This window comes from Carlito syrichta, unplaced genomic scaffold, assembly GCF_000164805.1.
Source record: "Carlito syrichta isolate Samal-C Ts95f unplaced genomic scaffold, Tarsius_syrichta-2.0.1 Scaffold315396, whole genome shotgun sequence".
Taxonomy (NCBI): domain Eukaryota; kingdom Metazoa; phylum Chordata; class Mammalia; order Primates; family Tarsiidae; genus Carlito; species Carlito syrichta.
Genome location: NW_007259492.1, coordinates 18,726 through 46,628, shown reverse-complemented (window position 1 = coordinate 46,628; position 27,903 = coordinate 18,726). Strand labels below are relative to the sequence as shown.

The 27,903-nt window shown below is 47.2% G+C and overlaps 1 pseudogene; it reads right to left on the bottom strand.

The window, feature by feature from the left end:
- Nucleotides 1-27,903, bottom strand: part of LOC103275272 — a 68,235-nt pseudogene that overhangs the window by 30,802 nt on the left and 9,530 nt on the right.

Genomic DNA, 27,903 nt, shown 5'->3' with positions numbered 1-27,903 from the left:
ATAACTCAAAAAACAACAGATGCTGGAGAGGATGCAGCGAAAAGGGAACACTTCTACACTGTTGGTGGGAGTGCAAACTAGTACAGTCTCTGTGGAACACAGTGTGGGGATTCCACAAAGACCTAAAAATCGACCTTCCATATGACCCTGCAATCCCCCTACTGGGGATATACCAGGAAGAACTCAAATCACTCTATAAAAAAGATACCTGCACAGGTATGTTTATCACAGCACTGTTGTTCACAGTAGCAAGAGCATGGAACCAGCCGTGCGGCCCATCCAAAGAGGACTGGATGAAAAAAATGTGGTACATGTGCATGATGGAATATTATGCAGCCATAAAGAAGAACAAAACCATGAACTTCACAGCAACCTGGATGGACTGAGAGTCTATGATACTGAGTGATCTTTCACAGCAACAAAGATCTGAGTATCACATTTCTCACTCATAAGCATACCTTGACCGATGACCATAACAGTGTAAGAAAAGGATTGGCAGTTGCGGGAAACTGCCGGGAGAGTGTGGGGAAGCGGGACTGGCAGTAGTGGGAATCTGCCGAAGGAGGGGGCCACAGCTCGCCAACAAAGGTACCTGCATAATGAACAGTTGTATGCCTAACCCTGGATTGTACCCCGCATCTTGAAAATAAAAAAAATTAAAAGGAAAAAGAGAACAAGCAAACAAACAAGAAGAAACCTAGAGTGGCTATTGTTTGGGGCAACCAGTGGTGCCCTTGGCCAAGAGAAGGAAGAGGGAGGTGCAGGAACAGGTAGCGGGAATATGATGAGTTCAGCTTTGGGTGTTCTGAGTCTGAGACATTTGTGTGACACCCAGCAAAGCTGTCCAGTCAGCAGCTGGAGAGAGAACTCTGTAGAGAAGCTAGGTCCGTGGGTCCTTGGCCCTTGGGGGGCAGGGAAGCAGCCTGTGGAGAGTGAGAAGGAAACCGTGGGACCCAGCCCTGAGGGACGTCAGCAGGGAGGTCCCAGGCAGAGGAAGGGAGCTGGCAGGGGAGACAGAAGGAGCACCCTGATGGAGGAGGAAAACCAGGAGAGCACAGGGTCATGGTTGCCACGGCAAGGGCGTGTTTCAAGGAGAGTGGGCAAGTGTCAAAAGCTTTCCAGAGGCCACGAACAGAGGCTACTAGATTTTGCTACCGGAGGCCATGGTATTGAACTTAGAAAAGTGGGTAGAAGAGTGAGATGTGGTGAGATGAGAGGGGAGTTATATTTCACAATATATTTGACAATCCATAACTAAATGTAAACTGTATATGGCTTTGATCCGTGGTGCCACTTCCCAGGAATTTATTCTAAGGAAAAAACTGAGCATGTGCATATGGTGGTGTATACAAGGATGGGCTGTGCTTGGAGTATTACTAGAAAGACCCAGATGTCCTCTATGGGGATTGTCACTCTCCTGCTCTCTATTTGGTTCTTCACATAGACATATAAACAGTACCAGCTATTCAGGAGGCTGAGGCGGGAGGATCGCTTGAGCCTGGGAGTTTGAGGCTGCAGTGAGGTATGATCGTGCCACTGCACTGCAGCCTGGGTGACAGAGTGAGACTTCGACTCAAAATTTTAAAAAGTTTCCAGAACCTTCACTCCTCTTAAAGGAAAGTCCGGCCCCCTGACCCCGGCTACATGACAGGGCCCTGGTTGTGTGCCCAGCGTCCCTCTTATCACTCCCATCTCACCTCCAGCTCTCGAGGCTACTGAACATTGCGCCCCAGAGCGAGCAGCCTTCCCTTGAGGCCCTCAGGCGGCCTCCTCTGCTCCCACCACACAGTCCTGTGCACCCTCCCTGGAAAGGTCTGGAAAGACCTTGCTTTCCAGAAGATAGGTCTTGTTACACGAGCTTGCCGGGGAAACTGCCAGAACAAATGCTGAGGTGTGTGCATCCCGGGAGGAACAAAAAAGTCCCACATTTCCACATTTCTCCAGAAACTCACTGACAGAAAGGGAGATAGAGATAGAGACAGAGACAGAGATAGATATAGAGACAGAGAGATAGAAAGAGAGAGATTGAGACAGAGATAGAAACAGAAATAGAACGATAGAGAGAGAGAGAGAGAGAGAGAGAGATACAGAGATAGGGGCAGAGATAGAAATGTATAGAGAGATAGAGACAGAGAGAGATAGTGGTAGAGACAGATAGATAGAGACAGAGATAGAGAGATAAAGAGATAGGGACAGAGATAGAGAGATAGAAAGATATGGAGATATATAAAGATAGAGACAGAGACAGAGATAGAGAGACAGCGGTAGAGACAGAGATAGAAAAATAGAAAGATAGAGATAGAGATAGACACAGAGACAGAGATAGAGAGATAAGGACAGAGGTAGAAAAATATAGAGATGTATAGAGATAGAGACAGAGACAGAGAGAGATAGAGAGAAAGAAAGATAGAGATAGAGAGAGATAGAGAGAGATAGCGATAGAGACAGAGATAGAGAGATAGAGGTAGAAACAGAGGTAGAGATCGATAGGTAGAGAGACAGAGATAGAGAGATATAGAGATAGGGACAGAGAGAGATATGGAGATTTATAGAGATAAGACAGAGACAGAGATAGAGAGATAGAAAGAGATAGACACAGAGACAGAAATAGAGAGATAAGAACAGATGTAGAGATGTATAGAGATAGAGATAGAGACAGAGACAGAGAGAGATAGAGATAGAGTTAGAGAAAGAAAGGTAGAGATACAGACAGAGATAGAGAGATAGAGGTAGAAACTGAGATAGAGATAGATAGGTAAAGAGACAGAGATAGAGAGATATAGAGATAGGGACAGAGATAGAGGTAGAGACAGAGATAGAGAGACACAGAGACAGAGATAGTTATAGAGAGAAGAACAGAGATAGAAAGATATAGAGATATATAGAGATAGAGAGATAGAAAGAGAGAGAGAGAGAAAGGGACAGAGGCAGAGAGAGAGAGAGACAGAGATAGATAGAAAGATGGAGATGGAAATAGAGTTAGAGAGTGCGAGTACGCTCTTCTGTAGCAGAAAGCCCAGGGCAGTGGTCCTCAGGGCTCTTGGCTTCCCTTCCCTTCTGGACATGACTCCAGAGATTGGGCCAGTGCCTGGGAAAGGTTCCAGGTCACGAATGCCACCCACCTTCCAGAACTCTTCGTTCTGGAAGAGCAACACCTTTCAAGAGGACGGCCGGCGGGGCCTTGCTCCGTCTAGAGGGTTGTCAGGAGGCTGTGGTCTACAAGCCAGGAAACGTAGGGGAGATGACTGTGGAATTCTGGCAAGACTTCAGGGAACCTGCATGGAAGGAGAACCGCAAACTCCACCGGAAAGGCCTCTGCCCTGGATCTAGCCGAGCCTGTCACATCTCCTCCTCCCTGAACCTGAAGACACCAGACCTGCTGTCCCCAAACCTATGACTTCCGGCAAACTCTGCCGTGTGAATAAGTCACAGCTCTCCTGAGCCTGAGAACTCCACTCTTGGGACTCTGCAGGTCACAGGAACAGCCTCCAGGACCCTTCCCCCCTTGGCAGGACTTGCTTTGGTAGGTCCTTGTGTCTCGCTGACCATTGGGACTGGGAACAACCCCCTTGTCTGGATGTAGGGGCCTGACACTCCCAGGAATTCAAGAGGCCACAGCCCCGTCCCTGGACTCACTTGTGCCCAGGAGGGCCTTGGAGAACAGCCAGTTCTGTCTTCACCCTGAGACTCCCAGCTTTGCCAGGACTCAGCTGTTGGGCCTTCTTGGAAGCTGCTCGCTTGCCTGGGAACCCAGAGCCCCTGTCAGTTTGTTTCTCCGGCCAGGAAGCCCAGAACCAGATGGTCCTTGACCTTTAGAATCTACTTAGGGCGTTCACAGGAGTTGCAGAAAGGCTTGGAAGCCACCCTGACTGGTAAGAATGAACACCTGCCGTGAGGGTCTCAAAGTCATAGGAAGAACCTTCCTGCACATTAAGAAAGGTTCAGGTCAGGCGCAGTGGCTCACGCCTATAATTCCAGCCCTTTGAGCAGCTGAGGTGAGAGAATTGCCTGAGCCCACGGTTTCAAGACCAGCCTAGGCAACTTGGCAAGACCTCATCTCTATAATAAATCAATAAGTAAGCCAGGCATGGTGGCATGTGCCTGTAGTTCCAGCCACCTGGAAGGCTGAGGCGGAAGGATCGCCCGAGCCTAGCAGGTAGAGGCTGCAGTGGCTGTGAGTGTGCCATTGCACTCCAGCCTGGGTGACAGAATGAGAGAAGGGTTCAGAGCCCAGTCACTGTCCCACTGCTGAGCCGCTTGAACTAGGAGGTCAGTATCTCTGAGGGGACACAAGGCCACGTCCAGGGTTCTCATCTTCCATCTCACCTGGTCGTCATGGTGAAAGAATCAGGCCATTGCCTTGGTGAGCTATGGTGTGGCCATGTGCTTTTTGAACTTCAGCCCCCTCCACTACCTTGGGAAGGTGAAGTTCCTCTTTTTCTCTCTCTCTCCCTTTATTTATTTATTTATTTATTTTATTTATTTTTTTTAGTTGAAGTCTCACTCTGTCGTCCAGACTGGAGTGCAGTGGCCGCTCCCAGCCACCACAGCCTCAACCTGCTGGGCTCCAGCGATCCTTCCGCCTCAGCCTTCCAAGTAGCTGGAAGTACAGGTGCGTGCTACCACACCCGGCTAATTTTTGATTTATTGTAGAGATGAGGTCTCGCCAATTTGCCCAGGCGGGTTTTGAACCCGCGGGCTCAGGGAATCCACTCACCTTGGCCTCCCAAAGCTCAGGATTACAGGTTAAGCCACCGAGCCCGGCCGTCTTTATTTTTTATTTTTGGAGTTGGAGTCTCACTCTGTCACCCAGGCTGGAGTGCAGTGGCACACTCATGGCCACCCCAGTGTCGACCTGCTGAGCTCAGGCCATCCTTCTGTCTTAGCCTTCCAAGTAGCTGGAACCACAGTCGCGCACTACCACACCTGGCTAAATATTTTTTGATTTATTGTAGAGACAAGGTCTGGCCAAGTTGCCCGGGCTGGTCTCGAACCCACAGGCTCAGGCAATCCACTCGCCTCAGCTTCCCAAATTACTGGGATTACAGGCTGAGCCACCGAGCCTGGCCTCTCTCCCTTTCTAATTTAGTTTTTAAATAAACTATATTTTCTAATTTAAAAAAGAAAGAAAGAAAGAGTCTAAGACAGTGAGCCCGTAAATGGAGAACCCCTAAATGGTAATGGTGCTTGGTAACCCTAAGAGGCTATTCCCACTACTCAGTTAGGGGCTGGTGGTTCCATGGGAATGACAACTGTGACCCCTGAATAACACCAGACTTAATTCCCGATATATCTCCAGAAGTGCCTGAATGCACGATTGCCTCTTTTATTCATTCATTTCTTTTCTTTTCTTTTGAGTTGGGATCTCACTCTGTCACCCAGGCTGGAGTGTAGTGGCACGCTCACGGCCCCCGCAGCCTTGAGCTGCTGGACTCAGGTGATCCTTCTGCCTCAGTTTCCCAAGTAGCTGGAACTACAAGTGCATGCTACCACACCTGGCTAATTTTTTGGTTTATTGTAGAGACGAGGTTTCGCTAAGTTGCTCAGGCTGGTCTTGAACTCCTGGACTCAGGCAATTTGCTCACCTCTGCCTCCCAAAGTGCTGGAATTATAGGTATGAGCCACTGTGCCCAGCCTATTATTTTTAAATTTTAACTTTATTTAATTTGAATTTTTTTTTAAGTTTCTTTTCTTTTTTTTTTTGAATCAGAGTCTCACTCTGTCGCCCAGGCTGTAGTGCAGTGGCACACTCACAGCCACCGCAGCCTCAACCTACTGGGATCAAGCAATCCTTCCACCTCAGCCTTCCAGGTAGTTGGAATACAGGCATGCGCCACCACGCCCAGCTAATTTTTTGATTTATTGTAGAGACGAGGTCTCACCAAGTTGCCCAGGCTGGTCTCAAACCCCTGGGCTCAGGCCATCCTCTTGTCTCCGCCTCAGAGTGCTGGGATTGCAGGCATGAGACACCGTGCCCGGCCCAGATATTTTTAAACTGAATGTGGATATTATGTCCAACTTGAGGCTTGGAGAGATGAAGAAACCAGCCCAGGGTCACACAGATACGAGACGAAGCTGGCTTTAGGTCCTGGCTCTGTCTGCCCCCAAACCAGTGTAGTCTCTTTCCTTCATGCCTCAAAGCCCTTGAGAGAAGATATTCTTAGGCCAGCCCTGGTACTTGGGAATCTCGTGTGAAAAAGGGCTTCTCCTGCAGACTCGGGAGAAGTGACTATTTATTGGGTACAGGATTTTCTCTTGGGGTGATGAAAATGTTTGAGAACTAGGTAGGGATGATGGTTGTACAACATTGTGAATATACTAAATGTCACGGAATTGCACACTATTTATTTATTTATTTGTTTGTTTGTTTGTTTGTTTACGGAGTCAGAGTCTCACTCTGTCCCCCAGGCTGGAGTACAGTGGCGAAATCACAGCTCACCACAACCAGGAACTCCTAGGCTCAGGTGATCCTCCCACCTCAGCCAACTATTTAGTTGGGGGCTACATACACACGCCACCACACCTGGTTTATTTTTTCATTTTTCATAGAGATGAGGTCTTGCTATGTTTCCCAGGCAGGTCTCGAACCCCTGGGCTCAAGCAGTCCTCTCACCTCAGTCTCCCAATGTACTGAGATTACAAGGTGTGAGCCATCGCACCCACCTGGCCTATACACTTTAAGATGGTTAATTGTATGTTACAGGAATTTTATCTCAATTTAAAGAAGAAATAAATAAAAGGGTTTTTTTTTTCTTTGCATTAGAGTCTCTGTCACCCAGGCTGGAGTGCAGTGGCACACTCACAGCCATGACAACTTCTACCTGCTAGGCTCAGGCGATCCTTCCGCCTCAGCCTTCCAAGTAGCTGGAACTACAGGCGTGCACTACCATGCCCGGCTAATTTTTTGATTTATTGTAGAGATGAGGACTCGCCAAGTTGCCCAGGCAGGTCTTGAACCCGCGGTCTCAGGCAATCCACTCACCTCAGCCTCCCAAGGCACAGGATCTATTAGTTTTTAATTTTAACTTTATTTTAATTTAATTTTGTTTTTTGAGTTGGAGTCTCACTCTGTCGCCCAGACTGGAGTGCAGTGGCCGCTTCCGCCCACCGCAGCCTTGACCTGCTGGGCTCTGGCAATCCTTTCGCCGCAGCCTTCCGAGTAGCTGGAACTACAGGTGCACACTACCACACCCAGCTAATTTTTTATTTGTTGTAGAGATAAAGTCTTGCCAAGTTGCTCAGGTGGGTCTCGAACTCGTGGGCTTAGGCAATCCACTCACCTCGGCCTCCCAAAGCTCTAGGATTACAGGCTGAGCCACCGAGCCCGGCCCTAATTTATTTTTATTTATTTCTTTTTTTGAGTCAAAGTCTCACTCTGTCACCCAGGTTGGAAGGTAGTGGCACGCTCCCAGCCACCGCAGCCTCAACCTACTGGGATCAAACAATCTTTCTACTTCAGTCTTCCAATTAGCTGGAATATAGGCACACGCCACCACGCCTGGCTAATTTTTTTATTTATTGTAGAGATACGGTCTTGCCAAGTTGCCCAGGCTGGTCTCGAATGCCTGAGCTCAGGCAATTTTCTAGCCTCTGCCTCCCAAAGTGCTGAGATTACAGACTTGAGCCATTGCACCCAAAGTTTCTGACACATAGTCTGAGCTCTCCGTCCCTAAGTCTCCGTGTTGCAGTTACCCAGCACGAGGCTCATGAATGCTCACATGACTGAACTCCACGGATTTCATTCAGGGCAAGCTGGAGATGCAGATTCCATTGTTAGTGCAGACATGAAGGGTCACACATCAAAAGTCAGCTTTCAGGTCTTGGCTTAGGGACTCATTCCAAGACAAAACTGCAGAGAAGACCCCTCCAGCCAGGATTACATAAATTGCTATTTTCTATTGTTTCACCTAAGCAGTATGATTCCAGTTTCTGAAAAATGTTCTTGAACCACAGTGTCTCATTCCTAGAAAGCCCCACCTTCCTGCTGACATGGGAGAGTGAGGACGAGGGGCAAAAGCCAGGTGCCGGGGGCTAGCCAAGGCCTCAGAGCAGGAGTGGGGGAGTCAGCAACACCGGTTCCACTCTAACCTCTCTCTCTTTCTCTCTCTCCCTTCCTTTCTTCCTTCCTTTCTCTCTCTCTTTCTCTCTCTCTTTTTCTCTTTCTCTTTCTTTCTTTCTGACACAAGATCTCCCTCTGTCACCCAGGCTGGAGTGCAGTGGTGTGATCCTGACTCACCGTAGCCTCAATCTCCTGGGCTCAGGTGATCCTCCCCTGTCAGCCTGCAAGCCATCATTTTTGTTTTTTGTTTTTGTAGAATCAAAGTCTCACTATGTTAGGTAGGCTGGTCTCGAATTCCTGGGCTCAAGCAAACCTCCCAACTCAGTCTCCCAAAGTGCTGGGTTGACAGACATGAGCCACCACGCCTGGCCTTGGATGACATAAACAACAAACATTTCTCACAGTTCTAGGGCCTGGGAAGTCCAAGGTGCTGGCAGATTCGGTGTCTGGTGAGGGCACACTTTGTGGTTCACAGATGGTGTCTTTTCATTGTAAGCTCACCTGGTGGAAAGGACGATGAGCTCTCTCTGGCCTCTTGTATGAGGACACTAATCTCACTCATGAGGGCTCAGCCTCCAGCACCTGGCTCTTGCCCCTCATCCTCACTCTCAGGTCAGCAGGAAGGTGGGGCTTTCTAGGAATGAGACACTGTGGATCACGAACTTTTTTCAGAATCTGGAGTCATACTGCTTAGGTGAAACAACAGAAAATAGCAATTTATGTAATCCTGGCTGGAGGGGTCTTCTCTGCAGTCTAATCACCTCCCGAAGACCCCACCACCTCCTAATCCCATTGCCTTGGGGGTTAGGATTTCTTTTTTTTTTTTTTTTTAGTTGGGGTCTCACTCTGTCGCCCAGACTGCAGTGCAGTGGCCGTTCCCAGCCACCGCAGCCTCGCCTGCTGGGCTCCGGCGATCCTTCCGCCTCAGCCTTCCGAGTAGCCAGAATTACAGGCATGCGCTACCACGCCCAGCTGATTTTTTGATTTATTGTAGAGATGAGGTCTCGCTGCCCAAGCGGGTCTCGAATCCGCGGGCTCAGGCAATCCACTCACCTCAGCCTCCCAAAGCACAGGATTACAGGCTGAGCTACCAAGCCCGGCTAGGATTTCTTACATATGGACTTTGGGGGGGACACAAACATTGAGATCATAGCATTGACCAAGTCGAAAGGGAGTCCCAAGTCAGTTAGAAGGGGCTGTGTAGAGAACTACAGAAGTGTCTCCCCAAGCCTCTGCCTGGGGTGGGAAGGGTGGGAGCACACATGAATAGAAACCACTTGAGGCCAGGGGAAGGACCACCAGGAAGCTGGACGCCAACCGGTTTCGGAGCACACACAGCTAGGATGGTTCTAGCAGCCAGAGAACAGAGACCTGATGACACACAGGGCAGGTCCTTGGCAGAGGGAATGGACGAACCTGGGATTAAAAGCTGCCACAAGCCGGGCTCGGTGGCTCAGCCTGTGATCCCGCGCCTTGGGAGGCTGAGGTGAGTGGATTGCCTGAGCCCACGGGTTCGAGACCTGCCTGGGCAGCGAGACCTCATCTCTACAATAAATCAAAAAATTAGCCGGGTGTGGTAGCACGCGCCTGTAGTTCCAGCTACTTGGAAGACTGAGGCGGAAGGATCGCCAGAGCCCAGCAGGTTGAGGCTGCGGTGGCCAGGAGCGGCCACTGCACTCCAGTCTGGGTGACACAGTGAGACTCCAACTCAAAAAAAAAAAAAAAAGCCACAGACATCCCCTAACAAAGCTTAAACGCAAATCTCTTTCTTTTTTTGAGTCGGGGTCTCACTCTGTTGTCCAGGCTGGGGGGCAGTGGCATGCTCCCAGCCACTGCAGCCTTGACCTGCTGGGCTCCGGCAATCCTTCCACCTCAAGTCTTCCAAGTAGCTGGAACTATAGGCACATGCCACCACGCCCGGCTAATTTTTTAATTTATTGTAGAGATGGGGTCTCACCAAGTTGCCCAGGCTGGTCTCGAACCCGTGGGCTCAGACAATCCTCTCACGTTGGCCTCCAAAAGTGTTGGGATTGTAGGTGTGAGCCACTACGCCTAGCCTAAACGCAAATTTTAGAAGCATCTACCAGATTCCAAATGACTAACCACATGCCAGAACAGAGGCCAATGCTATTTAAATGAGTATAACACATCCATCATCCATCAGTGTAAAACTGACAACTTCTGGCAGTCAATCAAATATTGCTAAACATGCCAAGCAGCAGCAAGCTCACATCCTGGAGAAAAATCAATGTATAGTGACAGACTCAGTATTGGCAGAGATAATGCAATAAGCCCACAAGAGAATTAAAAGAACTATTGTAAATATGCTTCATACGTTCCAGAAGTTAGATGAAAACAGGAACAAGATGAAATAAATGATTGTTTTAATTTTTTTTTGTCGGAGTCTCACTCTGTTGCCCAGGCTGGAGTGCAATAGCATGCTCAGGGCCACTGCAGCCTCGACTTGCTGAGCTCAGGCCATCCTTCCACCTCAGCCTTCCAAGTAGCTGGTACTACAGGTATGCGTCACCACGCCCGGCTAATTTTTTGATTTATTGTAGAGATAAGGACTTGCCAAGTTGCCTGGGCTGGTCTCGAACCCATGGACTCAGCACTTCTCTCACCTTGGTCTCCCAAAGTGCTGGGATTATAGGTGTGAGCCACCGTCCCCGGCCTCCACCACTCCTTTAAATCTGAGCTAAATAGCCCTGCCTCCGAGAAGCCTTCCCTGACTTCCCTACCAGTCACGGTCCTCTCAGCACCCTCAGCAGCTCCAATTTTCCATGGCAGCCTTTGGTGCATTTGAGATGAATTAATAATAGTTTTAGACCAGGTGCGGTGGCTCACACCTGTCATCCTAGCACTTTGGGAAGCTAAGGCGGGAGGATTGCTTGAGACTAGGAGTTTGAGACCAGGAGTTTGGGCAACATAGCCAGACCTTGTCTCCATAAAAATAACACAAATTAGCCGGGAGTGGAGGCGTGTGCCTGCAGTCCCAGCTACTTGGGAGGCTGCGGTGGAAGGATCACCTGAGTCCAGAAGGTTGAGCCTTCGGTGAGTCGTAATCATGCCACTGCACTCCAGCCTGGGTGACAGAATGAGACCCTGACCAAAAAAAAATGAACCCTCACACCATCTAAGAACCTCCCAGACACACCCTGTCCATGAAACCCTTCCCCATCCCCATGAGGGCTCTCAAAACACTCTGTGCCTCCATTATGGAAATTACACGCAACTCGGATCTGTCTCCCCCTCTGTAAACTGAGTGGTTGATGTTACTTACTTCTGTGTCCTAGAGACTTCACTTGGTACCTGATTCACAGCAGACACGAATAAACACTTGCTACATTGAATGACATGAGTTAAAATCAGGGCCCACGCTTTGAAGACCTCTTCTGAGACTCGTCCATATACACTCTGGGTTCACATTTACCTGGAGGAGCAAGGGGCAGTCAAAGGAGCCAGGTGAGACTGGAGTGTTGGGCCCCCCTTAGTGTCCCCTTGTGGGGGACAAAAGGACTCCACCTTGAATGCTAGCCACCCATGCCAATTTCATTTTTATACTTTTTTTTGAGTCTCACTCTGTTGCCCAGGCTGGAGTGCAGTGGCAACGCTCATGGCCACTGCAGCCTCGACCTACTGGACTCCCTTCCAAGTTGCTGGAACTACAGGTGCACGCTACCATGCCTGGCTTTTTTTTTTTTTAATTATAAAGATAAGGTCTCGCCAAGTTGCCCAAGCTGGTCTTAAACCCCTAGGTTCAGGCAATCCTCTCACCTCGGCTTCCCAAAGTGCTGGGATTATAGGCATGAGCCACTGCGCCCAGCCTTTTTTTTTTTTTTTTTTGAACCCAGGTTGGAATGTAGTGGCGTGATCCTGGCTCCTGGACTCAGATGATCCTTCTGCCTCATCCTCCCAAGTAGCTAGGACTACAGCTGTGCTCCACAATGCCTGGCTGATTTTTCTATTTTTTTGTAGGGACAAGGTCTCGCTCTATTGCCCAGGCTGGTCTTGAACTCCTGGGCTCAAGTGATTCTCCCACCTCAGTCTCTCAAAGTGCTGGGATTACGGGCATGAGACATTGTGCCCTACTGATATCAACTACTGATTAACCCCAGTTCTGGAAAGGCCACTAAGATTTCCAGTTGACCTTGTATAAGAACAGGTACTTGCCGGGCTCGGTGGCTCAGCCTGTAATCCCGCACCTTTGGGAGGCTGAGGTGAGTGAATTGCCTGAGCCCGCGGGTTTGAGACCCGCCTGGACAGCAAGACCTCATCTCTACAATAAATTAAAAAATCAGCCGGGCGTGGTGGCGCATGCCTGTAATTCCGGCTACTCGGAAGGCTGAGGCGGAAGGATCGCCGGAGCCCAGCAGGCGAGGCTGCGGTGGCCGGGAGCGGCCACTGCACTCCAGTCTGGGCGACAGAGTGAGACTCCAACTCAAAAAAAAAAAAAAAAAAAAAGGAGCAGGTACTTAACTATAAATCCTGCCTGAGGATCAAAACAATCTTGATGTTGTTGTATTCCAGTTGAGCTACACATCCCTTCTGAATCACAAAAACCCTCTCCCTACAGCACCTACACCCTGTGTCTCGGGGATGATGGTATGGGGATCCACCATCTCCTCTCAGTGCCCTCTGAGACACAGGCATGGCTTCCGTTGGTAAGCCATTATTCAACATTCCTAAGAAACTAAATTGGTCGGCTTCCTTCTTCAGCCTCTCAGCTTTCTCAGACTCAGGCTAGGGACTAAGGCTAGGGTTTAGGATTAGAGTTAATAGTTAGTGTTAGGGTAAAAATTTAGAAATAGGGTTTAGGGTTTGTGCTAGGGGTTAGGGTAGGGTTAGGGTTAGGATTAGGCTTAGGGGTTTAGGTTAGAGTTAGGGTTAGCCTTAGCATTTAGGGTTAGGGCTAGTGTTAGGGGCTAGGGTTCGGTGTTAGGATTATTGTTAGTAGTTAGGGTTAAGTTTAGGATTATGGTTAGTAATTAAGGTTAGGGTTAGGGGCTAGGGTTAGGATTAGGGTTAGGTTTTGGCATTGGGTTTAGGGTAGGGTTGTGTAGACCTGTCCACTGAGAGACGCCCCTCCCTCACTACCCCCAATCCACTCTGGGGCCTACAACTAATTGAGATAGTCATTAATCCCTGCTTCCCTGAATCCTTTATTGTGGACACAAGTGTTTACCACCAGGTGCTAAAGTGTACAGATAGGTCACATGGGTTTTGGAGTCCACATATTAGATATTGAACACCACCTTTTCCTTTCTTTTTTTTTTGAGTTGGAGTCTCACTCTGTTGCCCAGACTGGAATGCAGTGGCAAGCTCCCAGTCACGGCAGCGTCAACCTGCTGGGCTCCGGCGATCCTGCCGCCTCAGCCTTCCAAGTAGCCAGAACTACAGGTGCGCGCTGCCACGCCCGGCTCATTTTTTATTTATTGTAGAGACGAGGTCTCACCAAGTGCCCGGGCGGGTCTCGAACCCATGGACTCAGGCAATCCACTCGCCTCAGTCTCCCAAAGTGCTGGGACTACAGGCTGAGCCACTGAGCCCGACCCTCCTTTCTTTTCTTTTTTTTTTTTTTTTTTTTTTGAGTCATGGTGTCACTCTTTTGTCCAAACTGGAGTGCAGTTGCTCACAGCTAATCTTTTGAATGTTTTGTAGGATGAGGTCTCACTGTGTTGTCTATGCTGGTCTTGAGCTCCCGGGCTCAAGCAACCCTCTGTCCTTGGTTTCCCAAAGTGCCGGGAATACAGGTATGAACCACTGCTCCCAGACAACAATTTATTTAAATTTTAATTGTGCAGACCCTTTGACTGAGCATTTCCACTTCTAGAAACTTACTCTATAGAAATTAGCAAAGTTATGCATAGAGGTATGTTCAAAGAAGTAATCATTTTAATAACAAAAAATTGCATTTTAAGTATATAGCGGTATATTCATAAAATTATATATGCAACTACTTTAAAATGTCATAGAGCCATATGTTCTAACCTAAAATGATATCCAATGATATTAAGAAAAAAGTTATTCACATAGCAATCTTTTATTTTTAAAAGATATATATCTACTAGTATATGCATTGAAAAACCTAGATTAACAGATATAGAAACTCTTTTGGGGATAGTTTTACTTGCTGTGTTGTTCATATTTGTTAGAATAGGCATACATTCTGTCTTTTGTCTTTGTAATAAAATAAAATAAAAGCAATAAAGGCTTTAACAAAGAATGCCGTCTGCTTCCCTTCCTAGCTACATGACCTTGGCATAAGCTTTTTTGTTGTTGATTTTTTGTTTTTTTTTGAGTTGGAGTCTCACTCTGTTGCCCAGGCTGGAGTGTAGTGGCACGCTTAGGGCCACCGCAGCCTCGACCTGCTGGGCTCTGGCGATTCTTCCGCCTCAATCTTCCAAGTAGCTGGAACTACAGGTGCGCACCACCATGTCCAGCTTATTTTTTGATTTATTGTAGAGATGAGGTCTCGCCAAGTTGTCCAGGCTGGACTCGAACCCATGGGCTCAGGCAATCCTCTGGCCTCTGCCTCCAAAAGTACTGGGATTATAGGCATACGCCACTATGCCCGGCCTTCCTTTTCTAACATTAATGGTATATCAGGAGGAAAGACAAATATGTGTTCAGTTTGCTATACTGCAAGGGAAGTCTACATTAATCTTATAAAAGGATAACCTTCTTCTTTTCACTTGAAGGTTGTGATCCACACCGAAGTTCACCTGTCCCGAAACAGGTTCCGCTTGCTGCTCTGAACATTTGGGGCCTCATGTAAACCAAGGCTGTGAGTACACCTGATCACCAAAGCAACAGGTGTCTGTCTTGCTAAATTAAGTCTACCCAAAGCTGCTACCCCCTTGCATGTTTTGGGTCTAAGCCAGAGGATTCTCTGTAACCTTTCACATGGGGAACTGTAACCTGGCTAGATATTTAAACAGATTAACCTACTTATGTACCAATCACTGAGTTTTGGCCAATTAAAGGTGGCTAGCTATTCAAATGGGGTTCAAATAAGGCAAACACTGAGCTATAGCCAGTCCAGCTGTGCCTGTCCCTCCCTTCCATTTTTTGAACCTCACTTTCCTTTTTCTGTCCTTGAGTCTTCTTCCACTATGTGACTGCCTCTCTTAGCCTGCTCTATTGTTCTTTGCTCAAACTCTGTTGAATTTAATTTGTCTTAGGTTCTTTCTTTCTTTCTCTTTCTTTTTCTTTTTTTGAATTGGGATCTCACTGTCACCCAGGCTGGAGTGCAGTGGCACGATCACAGCTCACCACAGCCTCAAACTCCTAGGCTCAGGCAATCCTCCTGCCTCAGCCTTCCAAGTAGCTAGGACTACAGGTACATGCCACCACACTGGCTGATTTTTAAATTTTTATTTATTTTATTTTTACTGAGTAGGAGTCTCACTGTTGCCCAGACAGGAGTGCAATGGCATGCTCACAGCTACCAGAGCCTCCACTTGCTGGGTTCAGGCGATCCTTCCACCTCAGCCTTCCAAGTAGCTAGAACTACAGGCACGCACCACCACGCCCAGCTAATTTTTTGATTTATTGTAGAGACGAGGTCACATCGAGTTGCCCAGGCCAATCTTCAACCCCTGAATTCCAGCAGTCCTCTGTCTCCACCTCCCAATGTGCTCAAATTACAAGCATGAGCCACTGTGCCTGGCCTGAAGTGGGGGAAAAGGTGACATTGAGACGCAAAGGAGGACAATAGAAGCCCACTCTTTGATAAAGGATAACTACAAAATGAGTCTTCTTTAAAAAGTGGGATCAGCTCTAATTAAATGGAGACTATGAAGCAAATCCCTAGACCAAAATGTGCTTTGATGGTGAGAACTATGTGGGTACTTCCATGGGAAACTGATGATCCAACATCAGAGAACCATACGTAGATCCTGGATTAGGTGATGAATCAACTCAGTCAAAGGTACCGAATTACGTCTGTTCTGTTCTCTACCGTAAGTCTTGACTTTCTTGACTTTCCTACCATTTGACAAAAGAGATAAGAACACTCGTCAAATCGTTTATCTACAATATGTCTTTAATATCTAAAACGTAAACTTTGATGTTTTGATAGACATCAAGGTTTGTAAAACAGGTTTTAAATAACTATAAAAAGCCATAAAACAGGCTGGGCATGATGGCTCATGTCTGTAATCCCAGCACTTTGGGAGGCCAAAGTGAAAGGATTGCTGGAGCCCGGGAATTCAAGACCAACCTGGGCAACATAGTGAGACCTCGTCTCCACAGAAAATTTAGCCAGGAGTGGTGGTGCATGCCTGTAGTTCTAGCTACTTGGGAAGTTGAAGTGGAAAGATCGCTTGAGCCCAGGAGGTCAAGGCTGTGGTGAGCCATGATTGTATCTCTGCACTCCAGCCTGGGTGACAGAGTGAGGCCCTGACTCGGAAAAAAAATAAGAGCCATAAAACAATATGTAGGCTGGGTGTGGAGGCTCACGTCTACAATCTCAGTACTTTGGGAGGCTGAGGCGAGAGGATTGCCTAATTCCAGGGATTTGAGACCAGCCTGGGCAACTTGGTGAGATCTCATCTCTACAATAAATCAGAAAAATTAGCCAGGTGTGGTGGCATGTGCCTGCAGTTCCAGTTACTTGGAAGGCTGAATGCAGAAGGATCACCTGAGCCTAGCAGGTCAAGGCTGTGGTGGCTGTGAGCATGCCACTGCACTCCAGTATGAGTGACAGAGTGAGAGTCCAACTCAAAACAACAACAGCAACAAAAACCAATGGGCTACCATTTATATAAAAAAAGGGGAAAGTATACACACACATGCATATATATTCACAAATATGTTCACAAATATAAGCTGTGACAGCCAGGCTCAGTGGCGCAGCCTGTAATCTCAGCACTTTGGGAGGCTGAGTCTAGTGGATTGCCTGAGCCTGCAAGTTCGAGACCAGCCTGGACAAGTTGGCGAGACCTCGTCTCTACAATAAATCAGACATTAGCCAGGTGAGGTAGCACGCGTCTATAGTTTCAGCTACTTGGAAGACTGAGGCAGAAGGACTGCCAGAGCCCAGGAGGTCAACGCTGGGGTGGCCGTGAGTGTGCCACTGCATGCCAGCTTTTGTGACAGAGACTCCAACTCAAAACAAAAGAAAAGCTGTGGCAGACTGCAGAAAATGCCACAAACTCCTCTTATCCTTATATGTATGCCCTTTGCATTTTACCCCAATGCAACTTTCCAGCTCTTTCCATCAAGATGTGGAGTCTACTTCTTCACCCTTTGTTCTGTACTTGGCCATATGAGGTTCATTAGCAAACAGGATGAAAGCAGAGACTTGAAAAGTACATGCACACTGGGGTAGAGTCCGTTTGACTGCTGGGAACTGTTTTGTCCTTACGTGAGTCGGGGTTCATCGGCTAGTCTTGGAGGCATGTGATCATCACCCCAGCTGACATCAAGCCAACTTACAGACATGCGAGGACCCCTAGTCCAACCAGCCTGCCAACTCCAGACATGTGACTCAGGCAACCCTTGACCATTCAGCCCTGCTGAGCAAGCCCAGACTAGAGCTACTTAGCTGGCCCAGAGAATCTTGAGCAAATAAAGATGCTTGTTAGAACATCATCCCAAGCGAACTAATGCAGGAACAGAAAACCAAACACCGCATGTTCTCATATATAAGTAGGATCTAAACTAAGGATCTGCAAAGGCATAGAGAATGGTACAATGCAGGGGTCTTCAACTCCCAGGCCACGTATTGGTACTGGTCCATGGTCTGTGAGGAACCGGGCCACACAGCAAGCAGTGAGTGCCAGGTAAGTCAGCAAAGCTTCATCTGTATTTACAGCCGCTCCCCATCACTCGCATGACTGCCTGAGCTTCACCTTCTGTCAGATCAGTGGGGGCATTAGATTCTCATGGAAGCGTGAACCCTATTGTGAACTGCACGATCGAGGGATCGAGGTGGCGAGCTCCATCTGAGAATCAAATGCCTGATGGTCTCAGGTAGAGCTGAGGCGGTGATGCTAGTGCTGGGAAATGGCTGCAGATACAGGTTAACAAGAGCAGTGAGGTTTGACTGCACAGAGGGCATAATACATCAATTGCTTGCGGACTCATATCAAAACCCTATCTGTGAGGGGCAAGTGAGTTCCTGGGCTTCCATTGAACAGCTGCATCTGGTGGCAGGCTTTAAGTCAGACTCCAACACTTATTTTAGTCTGCACGTGACCCGCCCATTATTTTATTCACCACTTCCATCCATGCCTCTTTTTTTAATGGTGAGTTGCACAATTATTTCATTATATATTACAATGTAATAATAATATAAATAAATAAAGTACACAGTAAATGTTATGCACTTGAATCATCCTAAAACCATCCTCCGCCCCGGTCCATGGAAAACCTGTCTTCCACGAAACCAGTCCCTGATGCCAAAATGGTTGGGGACTGCTGGTATAATGGGGGTTGGAGACTCAGAAGGGGGAGAGGAAAGGGTGGAAAGACAAAAAAAATTGCCTATCAGGTACAATGTACACAGGGGGGTGGGGGTTGCACTTAAAGTCCAGACTTCTTCACCCTATACAATGCAACCATGTAGCCAAAAACTATTTATACCCTCTAAAGCTATTGAAATTTTTTTAAAAAAAGATGTTTGCTGTGTTAAGTCACTAAGTTCTGAAGTGGCTTGTCAGGCAGCAAAAACCAACGTACACATGGTAGAGCCTATCTCTGGAAAGGTTTTCTCTTTTTTTTGATTGGAAAATATACTTTATTTAGAAAGTAAATTGGGTGGAGAGAGAGAGAAGAGGCTCACCTCCCCAAGGTAGGATCAAACTTCTAAATAAAGATCAATGCACTTCTAATATGAAACATTATAATAAATGTGAGCTATACAGACGTTGAAGAAAGATAAATAAATACAAGTAAGATCACTTGTTATCCGGTGATTCCAGTTCAGGGTCACAGGTGGCCAGAGCCGATCAGACACATCATCTGAGTGCATTTACACTCACCCCACACTCACTCAGATGGGGACAAGCTAGACCCAATTTAGACAGTATAAATGAACAAGTTCACATCTCTGCACACTTTGGGGATATGGGAGGAAACCGGAGTACCCAGAGAAAAGCCGCCCAGACAAGGGGAGATCGGGCCGATGCCACATAGACAGTGGCCCCGGCAGGAAACAGACTTTTTTTTTACTTCTCATCAACATGATAACAAAATGACATTCTTCAAGGACCAGCTGCAACTGAACTGAAAATGAACACACGGGCCTTTGATTGTGTTTTACTCTCTCAGATCTAAGACCTTTGTCCTCCAACACAATACAGGCCTGTCTGGTGTCTGAAACAGCAGCCCAGTCTCTTATCTCTGCAGTGGCTTAACTACAAGTGCCTGTGACAGTTTCTAAGCTACCATAAAGGGTTGTTTCATTCACATCATGTCAAGGTTCTTATTCCGATGTCCATGTTCTGTTCACTACAGTGTACCACCTCCTTACTGAGGAAGAAGGATGAGAGCATGGAATCTGAGCTACAAGGGGGTCCCCCCAAAAACCCAGAATTAATGTATTAAAAATTGTGTACTAGCTGGGCATGGTAGCTCACGCCTGTAATCCCAGCACTTTGGGAGGCTGAGGTGAGAGGATTACCTGAGCCCACGGGCTCGCGACCAGCCTGGGCAACACAGCGAGACTTTGTCTCTACAATAAATAAATAAATTAGCCGGATGCGGTGGCGAGCACCTGTAGTTCCAGCTACTTGGAAGGCTGAGGCGGAAGGATCACCTGAGCCCAACAGGTTGAGGCTGCGGTGGCCATGAATGTGCCACTGCACTTCAGCCTGGGTAACAGAGTCAGACTCCGACTCAAAAAAAAAAAGTATATTTATTCTTCCATGTTTAAACTTCAGTCACCTTCAAAGTACTCTCCACTGGATGCAATATATCGATCAAAATGCTTTTTCTACTGCTCAAAACATCTTTTGAATGTGTCAATGTTGATGCCTTTAAGTTCTTCAGCTGTTTTTTGTTTCACCTCTTCCACAGTGGGAACGTGTTTCCCTCGAGGACTTTTCATGAGGCGGGGGAGTCACACAGGACAAGGTCGGGGATTAGGGAGGGTGGGGCCTGGAGGTCATGACATTTTTTATCAAAACCTGCTGAACACAGCGCAGTGTGTGCAGGTGCGCTCATAAATCACCCATCATAAAATGGGCAAATGTTGAAAGAATCTCCCCTCGCCCCCCAAAAACTAACTGAAGCCGAGTACAGCCTCTCACAACAACACTAGCTGGTACACTGATGCCAATGGATTCCTAGAACACGTACCTAGCAGGGAAAGCCCATATTACAAAGGACCAGCCCTCCAAAAAACAATTCCACCTTTTTGGGGGGATCTCCTTTTGTATACTGGTTGCATGTGATTAAACTTGAATTGACTTAAGGGAAAAAAAAAAGGAATTTGTTTCATTGCTAAATTCAGGGACAGCTTGATCTAACCATGAAAACGGTGGGGATGGGTGAGGCCTCAGGAACAATTGGATCCAGGGACTTGAATGTGACAGGTTCTCTCTCCTGTTTCTCTCTGGGGCTACCTCATTCGCTCCCACTGAAGACCAGTATCTGGCGGATAGACTGCTGAAAACCAATGGGTCTTAGAATCTTTGACTCGCTGCCTTGACATACAGTCTACCCTCCCAACCACTCATGGTGTAAACACCTGAGGAAGAAGCCTGCCTGGCACTCAGTCCTTGGGTCTGCTTCCCAGGCCTTCACGAATCAACTGCGGCCTGGAGATTGACTTCTCTTGAGATCAACCCACATGCTGGAGTAGCAGAAGGAACTATTTTCAGAAGAGGATACCACTGCTTGCAGAAGAAAAGAGAGTGTCAGGCAAAACACCAGAATCTGAGGGCCAAAAAAAAATGAGCTTGGAGTCAAGACAAGCCTGGGTCTGTGTCCTGGTGTGCCACCAATACAATGTGACTTTGGCAGCTTACTTAATCTCTGCAAGCCTCAGTAACCCATGGAGTTACTTTAAGTTTTTGTTTGTTTGTTTGTTTGAGTCGTGATTTTACTCTGTCACCCAGGCCGGAGTGCAGTGGCACCATCACAGCTACCATAGCCTCAACTCCTGGGCTCAGGCGATCCTTTTGCCTCAGCCTTCCGAGTAGCTGGGACTACAGACGTGTGCCCCCATGCCTGGATAATTTTTTAATTTATTGTAGAGACAAGGTCTCACTATGTTGCCCAGGCTGAGCTTGAACTCCTGGGCAATCCTCTCACCTCAGCCTCCCAAAGTGCTGGGATTACAGGCATGAGCCACCCACCACACCTGTCTGGTTTTCCATTTTTAAGGTCTCTTTCATTGTTTTTTAAAAATAGACTCGCTGGGTGCGGTGGCTCAAAAAAAAAAAAGACTGCTTTTTTTTTTTTATTTTTTTTAGTCAGAGTCTCACTCTGTCACCCAGGCTGGAGTGCAGTGGCATGCTCATGGCCACTGCAACCTCGACCTTCCATATCAGCCTTCCAAGTAGCTGGAACTACAGGCACTCGCCACCACGCCCGGCTAATTTTTTGATTTATTGTAGAGATAAGGTCTCATCAAGTTGCCCGGGCTGGTCTCGAACCTGTGGTCTCAGGCAATCCTCTCACCCCAGCCTCCCGAAGTGCTGGAATTATAGGCTTAAGCCACCGCACCTGGCCAGACTTTATTCTTTAGAACAGTTTTAGGTTGAAAATCGAGCAGAAAGTACAGAGTTCACATACTCCCCCTGCCTCCACACATGCACAGGCCCTCACTGCCAACACCCCCACCAGAGCTGTACATTTGTTCCAACTGCTGGGTCTATGTTGATGCACCATTATCACCCAAAGTCTATAGTTTACACAAGGGTTCAGTCTTGGGGTTGGACATTTGATGGGTTTTGACAAACGCAAAATGACATGTATCTGCCATTAGAGCATCATACAGAGCAGTTTCACTGTCCTAAAAATCCTCTGAGCTCCACTTAATCAGCCCTTCCTCCCTCTCCCTTCCCCCCAAACCCCTCACCCCTGCCACCAACCCAGGTAAGCACTGATCTTTTTATAGTAACCACAGTCTTGCCTTTTCCAGAATGTCACGTTGTTCAGCGGTTCCCAGCCTTTTTGGCATCAGGGACTGGCTTTTGTGGAAGACTATTTTTCCATGGACCAGGGTGGTGGGGATGGTTTGGGGATGATTCAAGCACATTCCATTTATTGTGTACTTTATTTCTATCATTGTTACATTGTAATATATAACGAGATAATCATACAACTCACCATAATGCAGATTCAGTGGGAGCCTTGACCTTGTTTTTCTGCAACTAGCTGGTCCCATCTGCAGGTGATGGGAGACAGCGCTAGCACCACCACGGTCTTAGCTCCACCTCAGATCATCGGGCATTAGATTCTCATAAGGAATGTGCAACCTTGATCCCTCGCATGCGTAGTTCACAATAGGGTTTGCGATCCTATGAGAATTGAATGCCACTGCTGATCTAACAGGAGATAGAGTTCAGGCGGTAATGTGAGCGATGGGAAGCGGCTGTATATACAGATGAAGCTTCACTCACTCATTCACTGTTCACCTCCTGCTGGGTGGCCTGGTTCCTAACAGGCCACAGACCAGCCCAGGGCGGGTTGGGGACCCCTGATATAGTTGGAGTCATCTAGTATGTAGGCTTTTTGAGTGGCTTCTTTCACTTGGTAATATGCATATCCTTCATGTCTTATCATGGCTTGATAGCTCATTTCTTTTCAGTGCTGAATGAATGCCACAGTTTGTCCATTCACCTGCCAAAGGACATCTTATTTGCTTCCAGTTTTTGGCAATGATGAATAAGACTGCTGTAAATATTCATTGCAGGTTTCGTGTGGACATAAATTTTCAACTCAGTTGGGTAAATACTTAGGAGTGCAATTGCTGGATCATATGGTAAGACTATATTTAACTTCTTTGTAAGAAACAGCCAAGCTGTCTTTCAAAGTGTCTGTACCATTTTGCAATCCCACCAGCAACACATAAGAGTTCCTGTCATTCTGCATTCCCAGAAGTTTCTGGTATTGGCAGTGTTTTGGATTTTTGCCATTGTAATAGGTATATAGTGGTGTATTTACACCACTATAATTGTTGTTATAATTTGAAGTCTCTGGCCAGGCTCAGTGGCTCAGCCTGTAATCCCGCGCTTTGGGAGGCCGAGGTGAGTGAATTGCCTGAGCCTGCGGGTTCGAGACCCGCCTGGGCAACTTGGCAAAACCTCATCTCTACAATAAATAAAAAAATCAGCCGGGCGTGATAGTGCATACCTGTAATTCTGGCCACTCGGAAGGCTGAGACAGAAGGATCGCCAGAGCCCAGCAGGTCGAGGCTGCAGTGGCTGGGAGCCTCACAATCACACAGCCTCAACCTGCTGTGCTCAGGTGATCCTTCCACTTCAGCCTTTCAAGTAGCTGGAATCACAGGCATGTGCCATTACCCCTGGCTAATTTTTTGATTTATTGTAGAGACGAGGTCTCTTGAACCATGAGCTCAGGCAATCCTCTCGTCTCTGTCTCCCAAAGTGCTGGGATTACAGGCATGAGCCACCATGCCTAGCTCTCTCATTCTCTTGACAGTGTCTTTTTGCAGAGCAAAAGTTTTTAATTTCAATGAAGTCCAGCAAATCAGCTATTTCTTTCATGGATCATGCCTTTGGTATTATATCTAAAAAGTCACTGCCAAACCCAAGATGATCTAGACTTTCTCCTGTGTTATCTTCTAGGAATTTTATAGTTTTGTGTTTTACAATTAGGTCTATGATCCATTTTGAACTAATTTTTCAGAAGGGCTTAAAGTCTGTGTCTACATTCTTTTTTTTTTTTTTTTTGGCATGTGGCTGTTCAATGATTCTAGCACCATTTGTTGAAAAAAAAAATTATCTTCTTCCACTTGTATTGCCTTTGCTCTTTTGTCAAAGATCAGTTGATTTTATTTGTGTGGGTCAATTTCAGGGCTCTATATTCTGTGCATTGATCTATTTGTCTATTCTTTCACCAATATACACTGTCTTGATTACTGTAACTTTACAGCAAGTCTTCTTTCTCTTTTTTCAAGTTGGGATCTCACTCTGTCATCCAGGCTGGAATGTCATAGCACAGTCATGGCTTACTGCAGCTTCAACCTCTTGGGTTCAGGGAATCCTTCTGCCTCAGTCTCCCAAGTAACTGGGACTACAGGCATGTGTGCCACCACAACTAGCTAATTTTTTGACTTTTTTTAGAGACAAGGTCTAGCTATGTTGTCTAGGCTGGTCTTGAACTTCTGGGCTCAACCGATCCTCTCGCCTTGGCCTCCCAAAATGCTAGGATTACCAGCATAAGATACCACGCCTGGCCTAACAAATATTGAATATTTACTTTATGCCAAGTATTGTTCCCATGGATGGAAATACAGTTGTATAAGGGAGGAAGAAGCTTATATTTTAGTGGGAGAGAAAGATAACAACCTTAGAGAGTGATAAGTGTGCTGGGAAGAAACCAAAGTAGGGTAATAGAGAGAAATTGATAGAGGACAAGAAGGAATGAGGCCCCACGGGGGGGGGGGGGGTTGTGGGTAACATCAAAGAGCTGGAAGCAGAGATGGGGTTCATCCCTGCTAGACACAGATATGATCTTGTTGGTGCTGAGTACAGTTAAGAACTAGCAGATGCCAGTGTTTATAATGCTGCCCTCAAATGGAAGCATACAGGCTGTTGGTGGAGTCTTCCCACTTGGTCAAGTCAGACAGAGTTTAGAAAAGCAGGGGCCAGGCGCGGTTGCTCACACCTATAATCCCAGCACTTTAGGAGACCGAGGTGAGATGACTGCCTGAGCCTGCAGGTTTGAGACCAGCCTAGGCAATTTGGCGAGACTGCATCTCTACAATAAATAAAAAAATTAGCCGGGCATGATGGCGCGCACCTGTAGTTCTGGCTACTTGGAAGGCTGAGGCGAAAGGATTGCTTGAGCCCCGCAGGTCAAGGCTGTGGTAGCCGGGAGCGTGCCTCTGCCCTCCAGCCTGGGGGACAGAGTGAGACTCCGACTCAAAAAAAAAAAAAGAAAGCGGGTATGGGGCAAGAACCTGGCTTCCTTCTCAATTCTGGCAGGCCCCATTCTTGTGCAAAAGGGATTAGGATGCCAGGTAAAAGCTGAAACAGACGTGAGCTTCTCTCTGCAGTCACACTACTGCCAGCAAGTCCTGTATACTTGGTTACATAAATAAGGAACTTATGGTGGGAGTGCATGTGTGTGTGTGTGTGTGTTTGTGTGTGTGTATCTCTAAACTAATCTGTAACACTTCAGGAAGGCCAGAAAGGTCTCTCTCAAACAAGGATATTTATTGAAGCTAAGAAGTGAATGATAAGAAAGAGACAAACTGATACTGATCTGAAAAATTAAAAAAAAATTCCAAGACAGAACAACAGAGCGTAGTGATGTGGTGTGTTCAAATCACAGAAAGAAAGACTTTGTGGCTACAATCTGTAGCACTGGGGGTGCAGGGAGGGGAGGGGTACCAGTGGAAATGAGGCTTGAGAGGGAAGCAATGACCGGATCACTCAAAGTCTTAGAGATCTTGAAGGTGTTTTTTAAGTACATTGAGAAAGCACTGGAAGGTTTTAAGCAAGGGAGAGAAATAATCTGACATATTTTTTTAAAAGATTATTTTGGGCCAGGCAAGGTGGCTCAGCCTGTAATCCCAGCACTTTGGGAGGCTAAGGTGAGAGGACTGCCTGAGTCCAGGGGTTTCAGACTAGCCTGGACAACTTGGTGAGACCTTGTCTTTACAATAAATCACAAAAACCAGCCAGGTATGGTGGCAGGTGTCTGTAGTTTCAGCTACTTGGAAGGCTGAGGAGGAAGAACTGCCAGAGCCCAGCAGGTTGAAACTGCACTGGCCATGAGTGTGCCACTGCCCTCCAGCCTGGGCAGCAGAGTGAGACTCCAACTCATTTAAAGAAATTTAAAAATAGAGCCCAAAATATTTCATATCTTTGGTGCTACTGTAAAAGGCAGTTTTATATTTTCTTTTCTTTTTTTTTTTTTTTTGCTGACACTTGACACTTTATTAGAGGGAAAACTCACCTTGGTCTGGCAAAGGTGAGGTTAGGATGCAGGTCCAGTGCCCATTGCAGGGAGGATTTTCCAGGAAGTCAGTGTTTCTCCATGCAATTTTTTTTCTTTTTGAGTTGGAGTCTCACTCTGCTACCCAGGCTAGAGGGCAGTGGCATGCTCACGGCCACCACAGCCTTGACCTGCTGGGCTCAGGTGATCCTTACAAGCAAGTAGCTGGAACTACAGGCACAAGCCACCATGTCCCGCTAATTTTTTGATTTATTGTAGAGACGAGGTCTTGCCAAGTTGCCCGGGCTAGTCTTGAAACCCTGGGCTCAGGCAATCCTCTGGCCTCGGTCTCCCAAAGTGCTAGAATTACAGGCGTGAGCCACCAGGCCTGGCCTTCTCCATGCACATTTAGAGGAAACACAGTCATGGACGAAATCCTCATAGAGAGCAGCGCTGCCACTGGTGGAAGCTAGGGTAGAAAGGGTGCCCTAGCCACAGCTGGGCCCTGGGACAGCAGGGCCTGGATGTTGGTGGTCGGAAAGCCGGGGCATACCGTCAGGGCCCAGGAACTTGCGACACACCAGAGGACAAGTGATGAGCTTGGGGTCGGTCATGAGTGCAGCGGCGTCATGCTGGGCGCTGGCAGGGCATCCCGCAGGAAGGTGAAGAGTGGATGCACACACGGCCATTCACCGCGCACTTTTCCAGCAGTGTGAAGCTGGGCTCAAACCCACAGCCGTGTTGAACGTACTTGCGGGAATTCGGAATCTCTTCGTTCTTGGCGTTGTCCCGATGCCCAAACTGGTTGCATGGGAATCCAAGCACAACCAGACCCCGAGACCCAAGGCGCTGCTGTAGTTCGTTCACCTGGGTGGAGTCCCGGATCGTAGTGCCTCCGAGGAAGGCCACACTCCCCATGAGCAACACTTTGCCCCACAGGGAGCCCAGACTCACAGGCCTACACGGACTGGACCACGGTCGCTAGCTGAGATGCACACATGACATAGGCATCTGCAGAGCAGGGCGAGCCTCAGACCAGGGCCTATATATATTTTTGGAGTCAAGGTCTTGCTCTGTTGCCCAGGCTAGAGTGTATTGGCATGATCACAGCTCACTATAGCCTCCAACTCATGGGCTCAAGCGATCCTCCTGCCTCAGCCTCCCAAGTAGCCTGCACTACGTGTGTGCCACCACACCTGGCTAATTTTCTGATTCTGTGTACAGAAGAGGTCTTGCTATGTTGCCCAAGCTGGTATTTAACCCCTCGGTTCAAGCAATCCTCTTGCCTCAGCTTCCCGAAGTGCTAGGATTACAGGTGTGAGCTACCATGCCTCTCCCAATCAATTTTTATATTTTGACCTTGTATTCTGTGACCTTGTTATATTCACTTATTAGTTCTAGAAGCATTTTTCTGTTGTAGAATCCTTTTTTTCCCTTCATTATGTTAAGGAGAAAACATTTAGTCTTTCACTATTATGTATAATATTAGATAGGTTTTTCATAAATGCCTTTGTCAAAGAAGTTATAGTCTAGGTAGCTAAGTTATCATGAAGGGTGTTGAATTTTGTCAAATGCTTTTCCTGTAACTATTGTGAAATAATCATATGGTTTTTCTCCTTATTCTGCTAATATGGTAAATAGCATAAACTATTTTTCAAATTTGAAACTAGTCTTAAATTCTTCAGATAAATTCCACTTAGTTCATATCTTTTTTTTTTTAGTTGGAGTCTCACTCTGTCACCCAGACTGGAGTGCAGTGGCCG